The sequence below is a fragment of the Camelus dromedarius genome, chromosome 25 (genome assembly GCF_036321535.1).
Source record: "Camelus dromedarius isolate mCamDro1 chromosome 25, mCamDro1.pat, whole genome shotgun sequence".
In the NCBI taxonomy this organism is placed as follows: Eukaryota; Metazoa; Chordata; class Mammalia; order Artiodactyla; family Camelidae; genus Camelus; species Camelus dromedarius.
Genome location: NC_087460.1, coordinates 29339134 through 29354892, shown reverse-complemented (window position 1 = coordinate 29354892; position 15759 = coordinate 29339134).

Here is a 15759-nt window from a genome sequence, read left to right as displayed (position 1 = left end):
GCGAAGGGCTCCCAGGAGATCCCGGGTGCTGCAGACAGAAGACGGAACCTCCCCACACTCAGAATTCCGTAACACGTCTGACTGTGTGGGGGAGATTTGGGGCCGCCCTCCACACAGCTGCCTGGTGTCACAGGTGTTCCCTGGCTGGGGGAATTCCGCTAATTACCTCCCCAATCCAGGGGGAGGCACTAGATGCTAAATGCATTTCCAGCCCAACCCCCGACTTTTCCCGACAGTGCGCACTTTGAGGCACTCGGCGAAGACACGCGAAGGGCTCCAAGGAGATCCCGGGTGCTGCAGACCGAAGACGGAACCTCCCCAAACTCAGAATTCCGGAACACGGCTGATAGTTTGGGGGAGCTTTGGGGCCGCACCCCAAGCAGCTGCCTGGTGTCACAGGTGTTCCATGGCAGGGGGAAGTCCGCTAATTAACTCCCATGTCCAGGGGGAGGCACTAGATGCTACCTGGATTTCCAGCCCAACCCCCGCCGTTCCCCGGCATCCCGCACTGGGAGGCACTCGGGGAAGACACGCGAAATGCTCCTAGGAGATCCCTGGTGCTGCAGACAGAAGACCGAACCTCCACACACTCAGAATTCTGGAACACGGCTGAGTGTGTGGGGGAGGATTGGGGCCGCCCTCCACGCAGCTACCTGTTTTCACAGGTGTTCCCTTGCAGGGGGAAGTCCGCTAATTACCTCCCATGTCCAGGGGGAGGCACTAGATGCTACCTGCATTTTCAGCCCACCCCCAGGCTTTCCCCGGCAGCCCGCAAAGTGCGTCACTCGGGGAAGACACGCGAAGGGCTCCTAGGAGATCCCGGGTGCTGCAGACCGAAGACGGACCCTCCCCAAACTCAGAATTCTGGAACACGTTTGACTGTTTGGGGGAGTTTTGGGGCCCCCCTCCACACAGCTGCCTGGTGTCACAGGTGTTCCCTGGCAGGGGGAATTCCGCTAATTACTTCCCTGTCTATGGGGAGGCACTAGATGCTACCTGCATTTCCAGCCCAACCCCAGCCTTTCCCCGGCATCCCGCACTGGGAGGCACTCGGGGAAGACACGCGAAATGCTCCTAGGAGATCCCTGGTGCTGCAGACAGAAGACCGAACCTCCACACACTCAGAATTCTGGAACACGGCTGAGTGTGTGGGGGAGGATTGGGGCCGCCCTCCACGCAGCTACCTGTTTTCACAGGTGTTCCCTTGCAGGGGGAAGTCCGCTAATTACCTCCCATGTCCAGGGGGAGGCACTAGATGCTACCTGCATTTTCAGCCCACCCCCAGGCTTTCCCCGGCAGCCCGCACAGGGAGGCACTCGGGGAAGACACGCGAATGGCTCCTAGGAGATCCCGGGTGCTGCAGAGAGAAGACGGGACCTCCACACGCTCAGAATTCCGGAACACTTCTGACTGTGTGGGGAAGTTTTGGTGCCGCCCTCCACAAAGCTGCCTGGTGTCACAGGTGTTCCCTGGCTGGGGGAATTCCGCTAATTACCTCCCCAATCCAGGGGGAGGCACTAGATGCTAAATGCATTTCCAGCCCAACCCCCGAATTTCCCGACACTGCGCACTTTGAGGCACTCGGAGAAGACACGCGAATGGCTCCTAGGAGATCCCGGGTGCTGCAGACAGATGAGGGAACCTCCCCACACTCAGAATTCCGGAACACGGCTGACAGTGTGGGGGAGGTTTCTGGCCGCCCTCCACGAAGCTGCCTGGTGTCACAGGTGTTCCCTGGCAGGGGGAAGTACGCTAATTACCTCCCCTGTCCAGGGGGTGGCACTAGATGCTACCTGCATTTCCAGCACAACCCCCGCATTTCCCTGGCAGCCCGCACTGTGAGGCACTCGGGGAAGACAAGCAAAGGGCTCCTAGGAGATCCCGGGTGCTGCAGACAGAAGACGGAACCTCCCCACAATCAGAATTCCGGGACACGTCTGACTGTGTGGGGGAGGTTTGGGGCTGCCCTCCACGCAGCTGCCTCTTTTCACAGGATTTCCCTGGCAGGGGGAATTCCGCTAATTACCTCCCCTGTCCAGGGGGAGGCAATAGATGCTACCTGCATTTCCAGCCCTACCCCAGAATTTCCCCGGCAGCCCGCAAAGGGAGGCACTCGGCGAAGACACGCGAAGGGCTCCCAGGAGATCCCGGGTGCTGCAGACAGAAGACGGAACCTCCCCACACTCAGAATTCCGGAACACAGCTGACTGTGTGGGGGAGATTTGGGGCCGCCCTCCACACAGCTGCCTGGTGTCACAGGTGTTCCCTGGCTGGGGGAATTCCGCTAATTACCTCCCCAATCCAGGGGGAGGCACTAGATGCTAAATGCATTTCCAGCCCAACCCCCGACTTTTCCCGACAGTGCGCACTTTGAGGCACTCGGCGAAGACACGCGAAGGGCTCCAAGGAGATCCCGGGTGCTGCAGACCGAAGACGGAACCTCCCCACACTCAGAATTCCGGAACACGGCTGATAGTTTGGGGGAGCTTTGGGGCCGCACCCCAAGCAGCTGCCTGGTGTCACAGGTGTTCCATGGCAGGGGGAAGTCCGCTAATTAACTCCCATGTCCAGGGGGAGGCACTAGATGCTACCTGCATTTCCAGCCCAACCCCCGCCGTTCCCCGGCATCCCGCACTGGGAGGCACTCGGGGAAGACACGCGAAAGGCTCCTAGGAGATCCCTGGTGCTGCAGACAGAAGACCGAACCTCCACACACTCAGAATTCTGGAACACGGCTGAGTGTGTGGGGGAGGATTGGGGCCGCCCTCCACGCAGCTACCTGTTTTCACAGGTGTTCCCTTGCAGGGGGAAGTCCGCTAATTACCTCCCATGTCCAGGGGGAGGCACTAGATGCTACCTGCATTTTCAGCCCACCCCCAGGCTTTCCCCGGCAGCCCGCAAAGTGAGTCACTCGGGGAAGACACGCGAAGGACTCCCAGGAGATCCCGGGTGCTGCAGACAGAAGACGGACCCTCCCCAAACTCAGAATTCTGGAACACGTTTGACTGTGTGGGGGAGTTTTGGGGCCCCCCTCCACACAGCTGCCTGGTGTCACAGGTGTTCCCTGGCAGGGGGAATTCCGCTAATTAACTCCCCTGTCTAGGGGGAGGCACTAGATGCTACCTGCATTTCCAGCCCAACCCCAGCCTTTCCCTGGCAGGCCGCACAGGGAGGCACTCGGGGAAGACACGCGAATGGCTCCTAGGAGATCCCGGGTGCTGCAGAGAGAAGACGGGACCTCCACACGCTCAGAATTCCGGAACACTTCTGACTGTGTGGGGAAGTTTTTGGGCCGCCCTCCACAAAGCTGCCTGGTGTCACAGGTGTTCCCTGGCTGGGGGAATTCCGCTAATTACCTCCCCAATCCAGGGGGAGGCACTAGATGCTAAATGCATTTCCAGCCCAACCCCCGACTTTTCCCGACAGTGCGCACTTTTAGGCACTCGGAGAAGACACGCGAATGGCTCCTAGGAGATCCCGGGTGCTGCAGACAGATGAGGGAACCTCCCCACACTCAGAATTCCGGAACACGGCTGACAGTGTGGGGGAGGTTTCGGGCCGCCCTCCACGAAGCTGCCTGGTGTCACAGGTGTTCCCTGGCAGGGGGAAGTACGCTAATTACCTCCCCTGTCCAGGGGGTGGCACTAGATGCTACCTGCACTTCCAGCACAACCCCCGCATTTCCCTGGCAGCCCGCACTGTGAGGCACTCGGGGAAGACAAGCAAAGGGCTCCTAGGAGATCCCGGGTGCTGCAGACAGAAGACGGAACCTCCCCACAATCAGAATTCCGGGACACGTCTGACTGTGTGGGGGAGGTTTGGGGCCGCCCTCCACGCAGCTGCCTCTTTTCACAGGAGTTCCCTGGCAGGGGAAATTCCGCTAATTACCTCCCCTGTCCAGGGGGAGGCAATAGATGCTACCTGCATTTCCAGCCCTACCCCAGAATTTCCCCGGCAGCCCGCAAAGGGAGGCACTCGGGGAAGACACGCGAAGGGCTCCCAGGAGATCCCGGGTGCTGCAGACAGAAGACGGAACCTCCCCACACTCAGAATTCCGGAACACGGCTGACTGTGTGGGGGAGATTTGGGGCCGCCCTCCACACAGCTGCCTGGTGTCACAGGTGTTCCCTGGCTGGGGGAATTCCGCTAATTACCTCCCCAATCCAGGGGGAGGCACTAGATGCTAAATGCATTTCCAGCCCAACCCCCGACTTTTCCCGACAGTGCGCACTTTGAGGCCTTCGGAGAAGACACGCGAATGGCTCCTAGGAGATCCCGGGTGCTGCAGACAGATGAGGGAACCTCCCCACACTCAGAATTCCGGAACACGGCTGAAAGTGTGGGGGAGGTTTCGGGCCGCCCTCCACGAAGCTGCCTGGTGTCACAGGTGTTCCCTGGCAGGGGGAAATCCGCTAATTACCTCCCCTGTCCAGGGGTAGGCACTAGATGCTACCAGCATTTCCAGGAAAACCCCCGACTTTCCCCGACAGCCCGCAATGGGAGGCACAGGGGAACACACCGAATGGCTCCTAGGAGATCCGGGGTGCTGCAGACATAAGACGGAAACTCCACAAACGCAGAATTCCGGACAAGGCTGACAGTGTGGGGGAGTTTTGGGGCCGCCCTCCACGCATCTGCCTGTTTTCACAGGAGTTCCCTGGCAGGGGGAATTCCGCTAAATACCTCCCATGTCCAGTGGGACGCACTAGATGCTACCTGCATTTCCAGCCCAACCCCCGCCTTTCCCCTGCAGCCCGCACTGGGAGGCACTCGGCGAAGACACGCGAAGGGGTCCAAGGAGATCCCGGGTGCTGCAGACAGAAGACGGAACCTCCCCACAATCAGAATTCCGGAACACGGTTGAGTGTGTGGGGGAGTTTTGGGGCCCCCCTCCTCAGAGCTGCGTTTTGTCACAGGTGTTCCCTGGCAGGGGGAAGTCCGCTAATTACCTCCCCTGTCCAGGGGGAGGCACTAGATGCTACCAGCATTTCCAGCCCAACTTCCGCTTTGCCCGGCAGCCCGCACTGGGAGGGACTCGGGGAAGAAACGCGAAGGGCTCCTAGGAGATCCCGGATTTTGCAGACAGATGACATAACCTCCCCACACTCAGAATGCCGGAACACGGCTGATATTGTGGGGGAGATATTTGGCCGCCCACCACGCAGCTGCCTGTTGTCACAAGTGTTCCCTGGCAGGGAGAAGTTCGCTAATTACCTCCCCTGTCCAGGGTGAGGCAATAGATGCTACCTGCATTTCCAGCCCAAACCCCGTCTTTCCCAGGCAGCCCTCACAGGAAGGCATTCGGGGAAGACACGCGAAGGGCTCCTAGGAGATCCCGGGTGCTGCAGACCGAAGACGGAACCTACTCACACTCAGAATTCCGGAACAAGGCTGACATTGTGGGGGAGTTTTGGGGCCGCCCACCACGCAGCTGCCTGGTGTCACAGGTGTTCCCTGGCTGGAGGTATTCTTCTAATTTCCTCCCCTGTCCAGGGGGAGGCAATAGATGCTACCTGCATTTCAAGCCCAACCCCCGCCTTTCCCCGGCAGCCAGCACTGGTAGGCACTCGGGGAAGACACGCGAAGGGCTCCTAGGGATCCCGGGTGATGCAGACAGAAGACGGAACCTCCCTACACTCAGAATTCCGGAACACGGCTGACTGTGTGGGGGAGGATTGGGGCCGCCCTCCACAGAGCTGCCTGGTGTCACAGGTGTTCCCTGGCAGGGGGAAGTCCGCTAATTACCTCCTCTGTCCAGTGGGAGGCACTAGATGCTACCTGCATTTCCAGCCCAACCCCCGCATTTCCCCGGCAGCCCGCACTGGGAGGCACTCGGGGAAGACCCGCGAAGGTCTCCTAGGAGATCCCGGGTGCTGCAGAAATAAGACGGAACCTCCCCACACTCATAATTCCGGAACACGTTTGACTGTGTGGGGGAGTTTTGGGGCCCCCCTCCACACAGCTGCCTGGTGTCACAGGTGTTCCCTGGCAGGGGGAAATCCGCTAATTACCTCCCCTGTCCAGGGGGAGGCACTAGATGCTACCTGCATTTCCAGAAAACCCCCGCCTTCCCCGAAAACCCGCAAAGGGAGGCACTCGGGGAAGACACGCGAATGGCTCCCAGGAGATCCCGGGTGCTGCAGACAGAAGACGGAACCTCCCCACACTCAGAGTTATGGAACACGTCTGACTGTGTAGGGGAGATTTGGGGCCGCCCTCCACACAGCTGCCTGGTGTCACAGGTGTTCCCTGGCAGGGGGAATTGGGCTAATTACCTCCCCTTTCCAGAGGGAAGCACTAGATGCTACCTGCATTTCCAGCCCAACCCCCGCCTTTCCCCGGCAGCCCGCACTGGGAAGCACTCCGGGAAGACACGCGAAGGGATACTAGGAGATCCCGGGTGCTGCAGACAGAAGACGGAACCTCCCCACACTCAGAATTCCGGAACACGTTTGACTGTGTGGGTGAGTTTTGGTGCCCCCTTCCACAAGGCTGCCTGGTGACACAGGTGTTCCCTGGCAGGGCAAAGTCTGCTAATTACCTCCCTTGTCCAGTGGGAGGCACTAGATTCTACCTGCTTTTCCAGCAAAACCCCCGCCTTTCCCCGACAACCAGCAATGTGAGGCACTGGGGAACACACGCGAATGGCTCCTAGGAGATCCGGGGTGCTGCAGACAGAAGACGGAACATCCCCACACTCAGAATTCCGGAACACGGCTGACTGTGTGGGTGAGATTTCAGGCCGCCCTCCACACAGCTGCCTGGTGTCACAGGAGTTCCCTGGCAGGGGGAATTCCGCTAAATACCTCCCCTGTCCAGGGGTAGGCACTAGATGCTACCTGCATTTCCAGCCCAACCCCCTCCTTTCCCAGGCAGCCCGCACTGGAAAGACCCGGGGAAAACACGCGAAGGGCTCCTAGGAGATCCCTGGTGCTGGAGACAGATGATGGACCCTCCCAACACTCAGAATTCCGGAACACGGCTGATAGTGTGGGGGAGTTTTCGGGCCGCCCTCCACGCAGCTGCCAGGTGTCACAGGTGTTCCCTGTCAGGGGGAAGTTCGCTAATTACCTCCACTGTCCAGTGGGAGGCAATAGATGCTACCTCCATTTCCAGCCCAACCCCCGAATTTTCCTGGCAGTCCGCAGAGTGAGGCACTCGGAGAAGACACGCGAATGGCTCCTAGGAGATCCCGGGTGCTGCAGATAGATGAGGGAACCTCCCCACACTCAGAATTCCGGAACACGTCTGACTGTGTGGGTGAGTTTTGTGGCCGACCTCCACACAGCTGCCTGGTGTCACAGGTGTTCCCTGGCAGGGGGAAGTCCGCTAATTACCTCCCCTGTTAGGGGGAGGCACTAGATGCTACCTGCATTTTCAGCCCACCCCCAGGGTTTCCCCGGCAGCCCGCAAAGGGAGGCACTCGGGGAAGACACGCAAAGGGCTCCCAGGAGATCCCGGGTGCTGCAGACAGAAGACGGAACCTCCCCACACTCAGAATTCCGTAACACGTCTGACTGTGTGGGGGAGATTTGGGGCCGCCCTCCACACAGCTGCCTAGTGTCACAGATGTTCCCTGGCAGGGGGAAATCCGCTAATTACCTCCCCTGTCCAGGGGGAGGCACTAGATGCTACCAGCATTTCCAGGAAAACCCCCGACTTTCCCCGACAGCCCGCAATGGGAGGCACAGGGGAACACACCGAATGGCTCCTAGGAGATCCGGGGTGCTGCAGACATAAGACGGAAACTCCACAAACGCAGAATTCCGGACAAGGCTGACAGTGTGGGGGTGTTTTGGGGCCGCCCTCCACGCATCTGCCTGTTTTCACAGGAGTTCCCTGGCAGGGGGAATTCCGCTAAATACCTCCCATGTCCAGTGGGACGCACTAGATGCTACCTGCATTTCCAGCCCAACCCCCGCCTTTCCCCTGCAGCCCGCACTGGGAGGCACTCGGCGAAGACACGCGAAGTGCTCCAAGGAGATCCCGGGTGCTGCAGACCGAAGACGTAACCTCCCCACAATCAGAATTCCGGAACACGGTTGACTGTGTGGGGGAGTTTTGGGGCCCCTCTCCTCACAGCTGCCTTTTGTCACAGGTGTTCCCTGGCAGGGGGAAGTCCGCTAATTACCTCCCCTGTCCAGGGGGAGGCAATAGATGCTACCTCCATTTCCAGCACAACCCCCGCCTTTCCCCGGCAGCCCGCACTGAGAGGCACTCGGTGAAGACACGCGAAGGGCTCCAAGGAGATCCCGGGTGCTGCAGACCGAAGACGGAACCTCCCCACACTCAGAATTCCGGAACACGGCTGATAGTGTGGGGGAGCTTTGGGGCCGCACTCCAAGCAGCTGCTTGGTGTCACAGGTGTTCCATGGCAGGGGGAATTCCGCTAATTAACTCCCATGTCCAGGGGGAGGCACTAGATGCTACCTGCATTTCCAGCCCAACCCCCGCATTTCCCCGGGAGCCCGCACTGGGAGGCACTCGGGGAAGACCAGCGAAGGTCTCCTAGGAGATCCCGGGTGCTGCAGAAATAAGACGGAACCTCCCCACACTCATAATTCCGGAACACGTTTGACTGTGTGGGGGAGTTTTGGGGCCCCCCTCCACACAGCTGCCTGGTTTCACAGGTGTTCCCTGGCAGGGGGAAATCCGCTAATTACCTCCCCTGTCCAGGGGGAGGCACTAGATGCTACCAGCATTTCCAGGAAAACCCCCGACTTTCCCCGACAGCCCGCAATGGGAGGCACAGGGGAACACACCGAATGGCTCCTAGGAGATCCGGGGTGCTGCAGACATAAGACGGAAACTCCACAAACGCAGAATTCCGGACAAGGCTGACAGTGTGGGGGTGTTTTGGGGCCGCCCTCCACGCATCTGCCTGTTTTCACAGGAGTTCCCTGGCAGGGGGAATTCCGCTAAATACCTCCCATGTCCAGTGGGACGCACTAGATGCTACCTGCATTTCCAGCCCAACCCCCGCCTTTCCCCTGCAGCCCGCACTGGGAGGCACTCGGCGAAGACACGCGAAGGGCTCCAAGGAGATCCCGGGTGCTGCAGACCGAAGACGTAACCTCCCCACAATCAGAATTCCGGAACACGGTTGACTGTGTGGGGGAGTTTTGGGGCCCCTCTCCTCACAGCTGCCTTTTGTCACAGGTGTTCCCTGGCAGGGGGAAGTCCGCTAATTACCTCCCCTGTCCAGGGGGAGGCAATAGATGCTACCTCCATTTCCAGCACAACCCCCGCCTTTCCCCGGCAGCCCGCACTGAGAGGCACTCGGCGAAGACACGCGAAGGGCTCCAAGGAGATCCCGGGTGCTGCAGACCGAAGACGGAACCTCCCCACACTCAGAATTCCGGAACACGGCTGATAGTGTGGGGGAGCTTTGGGGCCGCACTCCAAGCAGCTGCTTGGTGTCACAGGTGTTCCATGGCAGGGGGAATTCCGCTAATTAACTCCCATGTCCAGGGGGAGGCACTAGATGCTACCTGCATTTCCAGCCCAACCCCCGCATTTCCCCGGGAGCCCGCACTGGGAGGCACTCGGGGAAGACCAGCGAAGGTCTCCTAGGAGATCCCGGGTGCTGCAGAAATAAGACGGAACCTCCCCACACTCATAATTCCGGAACACGTTTGACTGTGTGGGGGAGTTTTGGGGCCCCCCTCCACACAGCTGCCTGCTTTCACAGGTGTTCCCTGGCAGGGGGAAATCCGCTAATTACCTCCCCTGTCCAGGGGGAGGCACTAGATGCTACCTGCATTTCCAGAAAACCCCCGCCTTCCCCGAAAACCCGCAAAGGGTGGCACTCGGGGAAGACACGCGTATGGCTCCCAGGAGATCCCGGGTGCTGCAGACAGAAGACGGAACCTCCCCACACTCAGAATTCTGGAACACGTCTGACTGTGTAGGGGAGATTTGGGGCCGCCCTCCACACAGCTGCCTGGTGTCACAGGTGTTCCCTGGCAGGGGGAAGTGGGCTAATTACCTCCCCTTTCCAGAGGGAAGCACTAGATGCTACCTGCATTTCCAGCCCAACCCCAGTCTTTCCCCTGCAGCCCGCACAGTGTTGCACTCGGGGAAGATACGTGAATGGCTCCTAGGAGATCCCGGGTTCTGCAGACAGAAGACGGTACCTCCACACACTCAGAATTCCGGAACACGGCTGACCGTGTGGGGGAGTTTTGGGGCCGCCCTCCACGCAGCTGCCTGTTTTCACAGGTGTTCCCTGGCAGGGGGAAGTCCGCTAATTACCTCCCCTTTCCAGGGGGATGCACTAGATGCTACCTGCATTTCCAGCCCAACCCCCGCCTTTCCCCGGCAGCCCGCACTGGGAAGCACTCCGGGAAGACACGCGAAGGGATACTAGGAGATCCCGGGTGCTGCAGACAGAAGATGGAACCTCCCCACACTCAGAATTCCGGAACACGTTTGACTGTGTGGGTGAGTTTTGGTGCCCCCTTCCACACAGCTGCCTGGTGACACAGGTGTTCCCTGGCAGGGTAAAGTCTGCTAATTACCTCCCTTGTCCAGTGGGAGGCACTAGATTCTACCTGCTTTTCCAGCAAAATCCCCGCCTTTCCCCAACAACCAGCAATGTGAGGCACTGGGGAACACACGCGAATGGCTCCTAGGAGATCCGGGGTGCTGCAGACAGAAGACGGAACATCCCCACACTCAGAATTCCGGAACACGGCTGACTGTGTGGGTGAGATTTCAGGCCGCCCTCCACACAGCTGCCTGGTGTCACAGGAGTTCCCTGGCAGGGGGAATTCCGCTAAATACCTCCCCTGTCCAGGGGTAGGCCCTAGATGCTACCTGCATTTCCAGCCCAACCCCCTCCTTTCCCAGGCAGCCCGCACTGGAAAGACCCGGGGAAAACACGCGAAGGGCTCCTAGGAGATCCCTGGTGCTGGAGACAGATGATGGAACCTCCCAACACTCAGAATTCCGGAACACGGCTGATAGTGTGGGGGAGTTTTCGGGCCGCCCTCCACGCAGCTGCCTAGTGTCACAGGTGTTCCCTGGCAGGGGGAAGTCCGCTAATTACCTCCCCTGTCCAGGGGGAGGAACTAGATGCTACCTGCATTTCCAGCCCAACCCCCGCCGTTCCCCGGCAGCCCGCACTGGGAGGCTCTCGGGGAAGACAAGCAAAGGGCTCCCAGGAGATCCCGGGTGCTGCAGACAGAAGACGGAACCTCCCCACACTCAGAATTCTGGAACACGGCTTACTGTGTGGGGGAGTTTTGGGGCCGCCCTCCACGCAGCTGCCTGTTTTCACAGGTGTTCCCTAGCAGGGGGATTTCCGCTAATTACTTCCCCTGTCCAGGGGGAGGCACTAGATGCTACCTGCATTTTCAGCCCACCCCCAGGGTTTCCCCGGCAGCCCGCAAAGGGAGGCACTTGGGGAAGACACGCAAAGGGCTCCCAGGAGATCCCGGGTGCTGCAGACAGAAGACGGAACCTCCCCACACTCAGAATTCCGTAACACGTCTGACTGTGTGGGGGAGATTTGGGGCCGCCCTCCACACAGCTGCCTAGTGTCACAGGTGTTCCCTGGCAGGGGGAAATCCGCTAATTACCTCCCCTGTCCAGGGGGAGACACTAGATGCTACCAGCATTTCCAGGAAAACCCCCGACTTTCCCCGAAAGCCCGCAATGGGAGGCACAGGGGAACACACCGAATGGCTCCTAGGAGATCCGGGGTGCTGCAGACATAAGACGCAAACTCCACAAACGCAGAATTCCGGACAAGGCTGACAGTGTGGGGGAGTTTTGGGGCCCCCCTCCTCACAGCTGCCTTTTGTCACAGGTGTTCCCTGGCAGGGGGAAGTCCGCTAATTACCTCCCCTGTCCAGGGGGAGGCAATAGATGCTACCTGCATTTCCAGCCCTACCCCAGAATTTCCCTGGCAGCCCGCAAAGGGAGGCACTCGGGGAAGACACGCGAAGGGCTCCCAGGAGATCCCGGGTGCTGCAGACAGAAGACGTAACCTCCCCACACTCAGAATTCCGTAACACGTCTGACTGTGTGGGGGAGATTTGGGGCCGCCCTCCACACAGCTGCCTGGTGTCACAGGTGTTCCCTGGCTGGGGGAATTCCGCTAATTACCTCCCCAATCCAGGGGGAGGCACTAGATGCTAAATGCATTTCCAGCCCAACCCCCGACTTTTCCCGACAGTGCGCACTTTGAGGCACTCGGCGAAGACACGCGAAGGGCTCCAAGGAGATCCCGGGTGCTGCAGACCGAAGACGGAACCTCCCCACACTCAGAATTCCGGAACACGGCTGATAGTTTGGGGGAGCTTTGGGACCGCACCCCAAGCAGCTGCCTGGTGTCACAGGTGTTCCATGGCAGGGGGAAGTCCGCTAATTAACTCCCATGTCCAGGGGGAGGCACTAGATGCTACCTGCATTTCCAGCCCAACCCCCGCCGTTCCCCGGCATCCCGCACTGGGAGGCACTCGGGGAAGACACGCGAAAGGCTCCTAGGAGATCCCTGGTGCTGCAGACAGAAGACCGAACCTCCACACACTCAGAATTCTGGAACACGGCTGAGTGTGTGGGGGAGGATTGGGGCCGCCCTCCACGCAGCTACCTGTTTTCACAGGTGTTCCCTTGCAGGGGGAAGTCCGCTAATTACCTCCCATGTCCAGGGGGAGGCACTAGATGCTACCTGCATTTTCAGCCCACCCCCAGGCTTTCCCCGGCAGCCCGCAAAGTGCGTCACTCGGGGAAGACACGCGAAGGGCTCCTAGGAGATCCCGGGTGCTGCAGACAGAAGACGGACCCTCCCCAAACTCAGAATTCTGGAACACGTTTGACTGTTTGGGGGAGTTTTGGGGCCCCCCTCCACACAGCTGCCTGGTGTCACAGGTGTTCCCTGGCAGGGGGAATTCCGCTAATTACTTCCCTGTCTATGGGGAGGCACTAGATGCTACCTGCATTTCCAGCCCAACCCCAGCCTTTCCCCGGCAGCCCGCACAGGGAGGCACTCGGGGAAGACACGCGAATGGCTCCTAGGAGATCCCGGGTGCTGCAGAGAGAAGACGGGACCTCCACACGCTCAGAATTCCGGAACACTTCTGACTGTGTGGGGAAGTTTTGGTGCCGCCCTCCACAAAGCTGCCTGGTGTCACAGGTGTTCCCTGGCTGGGGGAATTCCGCTAATTACCTCCCCAATCCAGGGGGAGGCACTAGATGCTAAATGCATTTCCAGCCCAACCCCCGAATTTCCCGACACTGCGCACTTTGAGGCACTCGGAGAAGACACGCGAATGGCTCCTAGGAGATCCCGGGTGCTGCAGACAGATGAGGGAACCTCCCCACACTCAGAATTCCGGAACACGGCTGACAGTGTGGGGGAGGTTTCTGGCCGCCCTCCACGAAGCTGCCTGGTGTCACAGGTGTTCCCTGGCAGGGGGAAGTACGCTAATTACCTCCCCTGTCCAGGGGGTGGCACTAGATGCTACCTGCATTTCCAGCACAACCCCCGCATTTCCCTGGCAGCCCGCACTGTGAGGCACTCGGGGAAGACAAGCAAAGGGCTCCTAGGAGATCCCGGGTGCTGCAGACAGAAGACGGAACCTCCCCACAATCAGAATTCCGGGACACGTCTGACTGTGTGGGGGAGGTTTGGGGCTGCCCTCCACGCAGCTGCCTCTTTTCACAGGAGTTCCCTGGCAGGGGGAATTCCGCTAATTACCTCCCCTGTCCAGGGGGAGGCAATAGATGCTACCTGCATTTCCAGCCCTACCCCAGAATTTCCCCGGCAGCCCGCAAAGGGAGGCACTCGGCGAAGACACGCGAAGGGCTCCCAGGAGATCCCGGGTGCTGCAGACAGAAGACGGAACCTCCCCACACTCAGAATTCCGGAACACAGCTGACTGTGTGGGGGAGATTTGGGGCCGCCCTCCACACAGCTGCCTGGTGTCACAGGTGTTCCCTGGCTGGGGGAATTCCGCTAATTACCTCCCCAATCCAGGGGAAGGCACTAGATGCTAAATGCATTTCCAGCCCAACCCCCGTCTTTTCCCGACAGTGCGCACTTTGAGGCATTCGGCGAAGACACGCGAAGGGCTCCAAGGAGATCCCGGGTGCTGCAGACCGAAGACGGAACCTCCCCACACTCAGAATTCCGGAACACGGCTGATAGTTTGGGGGAGCTTTGGGGCCGCACCCCAAGCAGCTGCCTGGTGTCACAGGTGTTCCATGGCAGGGGGAAGTCCGCTAATTAACTCCCATGTCCAGGGGGAGGCACTAGATGCTACCTGCATTTCCAGCCCAACCCCCGCCGTTCCCCGGCATCCCGCACTGGGAGGCACTCGGGGAAGACACGCGAAGGACTCCTAGGAGATCCCGGGTGCTGCAGACAGAAGACGGACCCTCCCCAAACTCAGAATTCTGGAACACGTTTGACTGTGTGGCGGAGTTTTGGGGCCCCCCTCCACACAGCTGCCTGGTGTCACAGGTGTTCCCTGGCAGGGGGAATTCCGTTAATTAACTCCCCTGTCTAGGGGGAGGCACTAGATGCTACCTGCATTTCCAGCCCAACCCCAGCCTTTCCCCGGCAGCCCGCACAGGGAGGCACTCGGGGAAGACACGCGAATGGCTCCTAGGAGATCCCGGGTGCTGCAGAGAGAAGACGGGACCTCCACACGCTCAGAATTCCGGAACACTTCTGACTGTGTGGGGAAGTTTTGGGGCCGCCCTCCACAAAGCTGCCTGGTGTCACAGGTGTTCCCTGGCAGGGGGAAGTACGCTAATTACCTCCCCTGTCCAGGGGGTGGCACTAGATGCTACCTGCACTTCCAGCACAACCCCCGCATTTCCCTGGCAGCCCGCACTGTGAGGCACTCGGGGAAGACAAGCAAAGGGCTCCTAGGAGATCCCGGGTGCTGCAGACAGAAGACGGAACCTCCCCACAATCAGAATTCCGGGACACGTCTGACTGTGTGGGGGAGGTTTGGGGCCGCCCTCCACGCAGCTGCCTCTTTTCACAGGAGTTCCCTGGCAGGGGAAATTCCGCTAATTACCTCCCCTGTCCAGGGGGAGGCAATAGATGCTACCTGCATTTCCAGCCCTACCCCAGAATTTCCCCGGCAGCCCGCAAAGGGAGGCACTCGGGGAAGACACGCGAAGGGCTCCCAGGAGATCCCGGGTGCTGCAGACAGAAGACGGAACCTCCCCACACTCAGAATTCCGGAACACGGCTGACAGTGTGGGGGAGGTTTCGGGCCGCCCTCCACGAAGCTGCCTGGTGTCACAGGTGTTCCCTGGCTGGGGGAATTCCGCTAATTACCTCCCCAATCCAGGGGGAGGCACTAGATGCTAAATGCATTTCCAGCCCAACCCCCGACTTTTCCCGACAGTGCGCACTTTGAGGCCTTCGGAGAAGACACGCGAATGGCTCCTAGGAGATCCCGGGTGCTGCAGACAGATGAGGGAACCTCCCCACACTCAGAATTCCGGAACACGGCTGACAGTGTGGGGGAGGTTTCGGGCCGCCCTCCACGAAGCTGCCTGGTGTCACAGGTGTTCCCTGGCAGGGGGAAATCCGCTAATTACCTCCCCTGTCCAGGGGTAGGCACTAGATGCTACCAGCATTTCCAGGAAAACCCCCGACTTTCCCCGACAGCCCGCAATGGGAGGCACAGGGGAACACACCGAATGGCTCCTAGGAGATCCGGGGTGCTGCAGACATAAGACGGAAACTCCACAAACGCAGAATTCCGGACAAGGCTGACAGTGTGGGGGAGT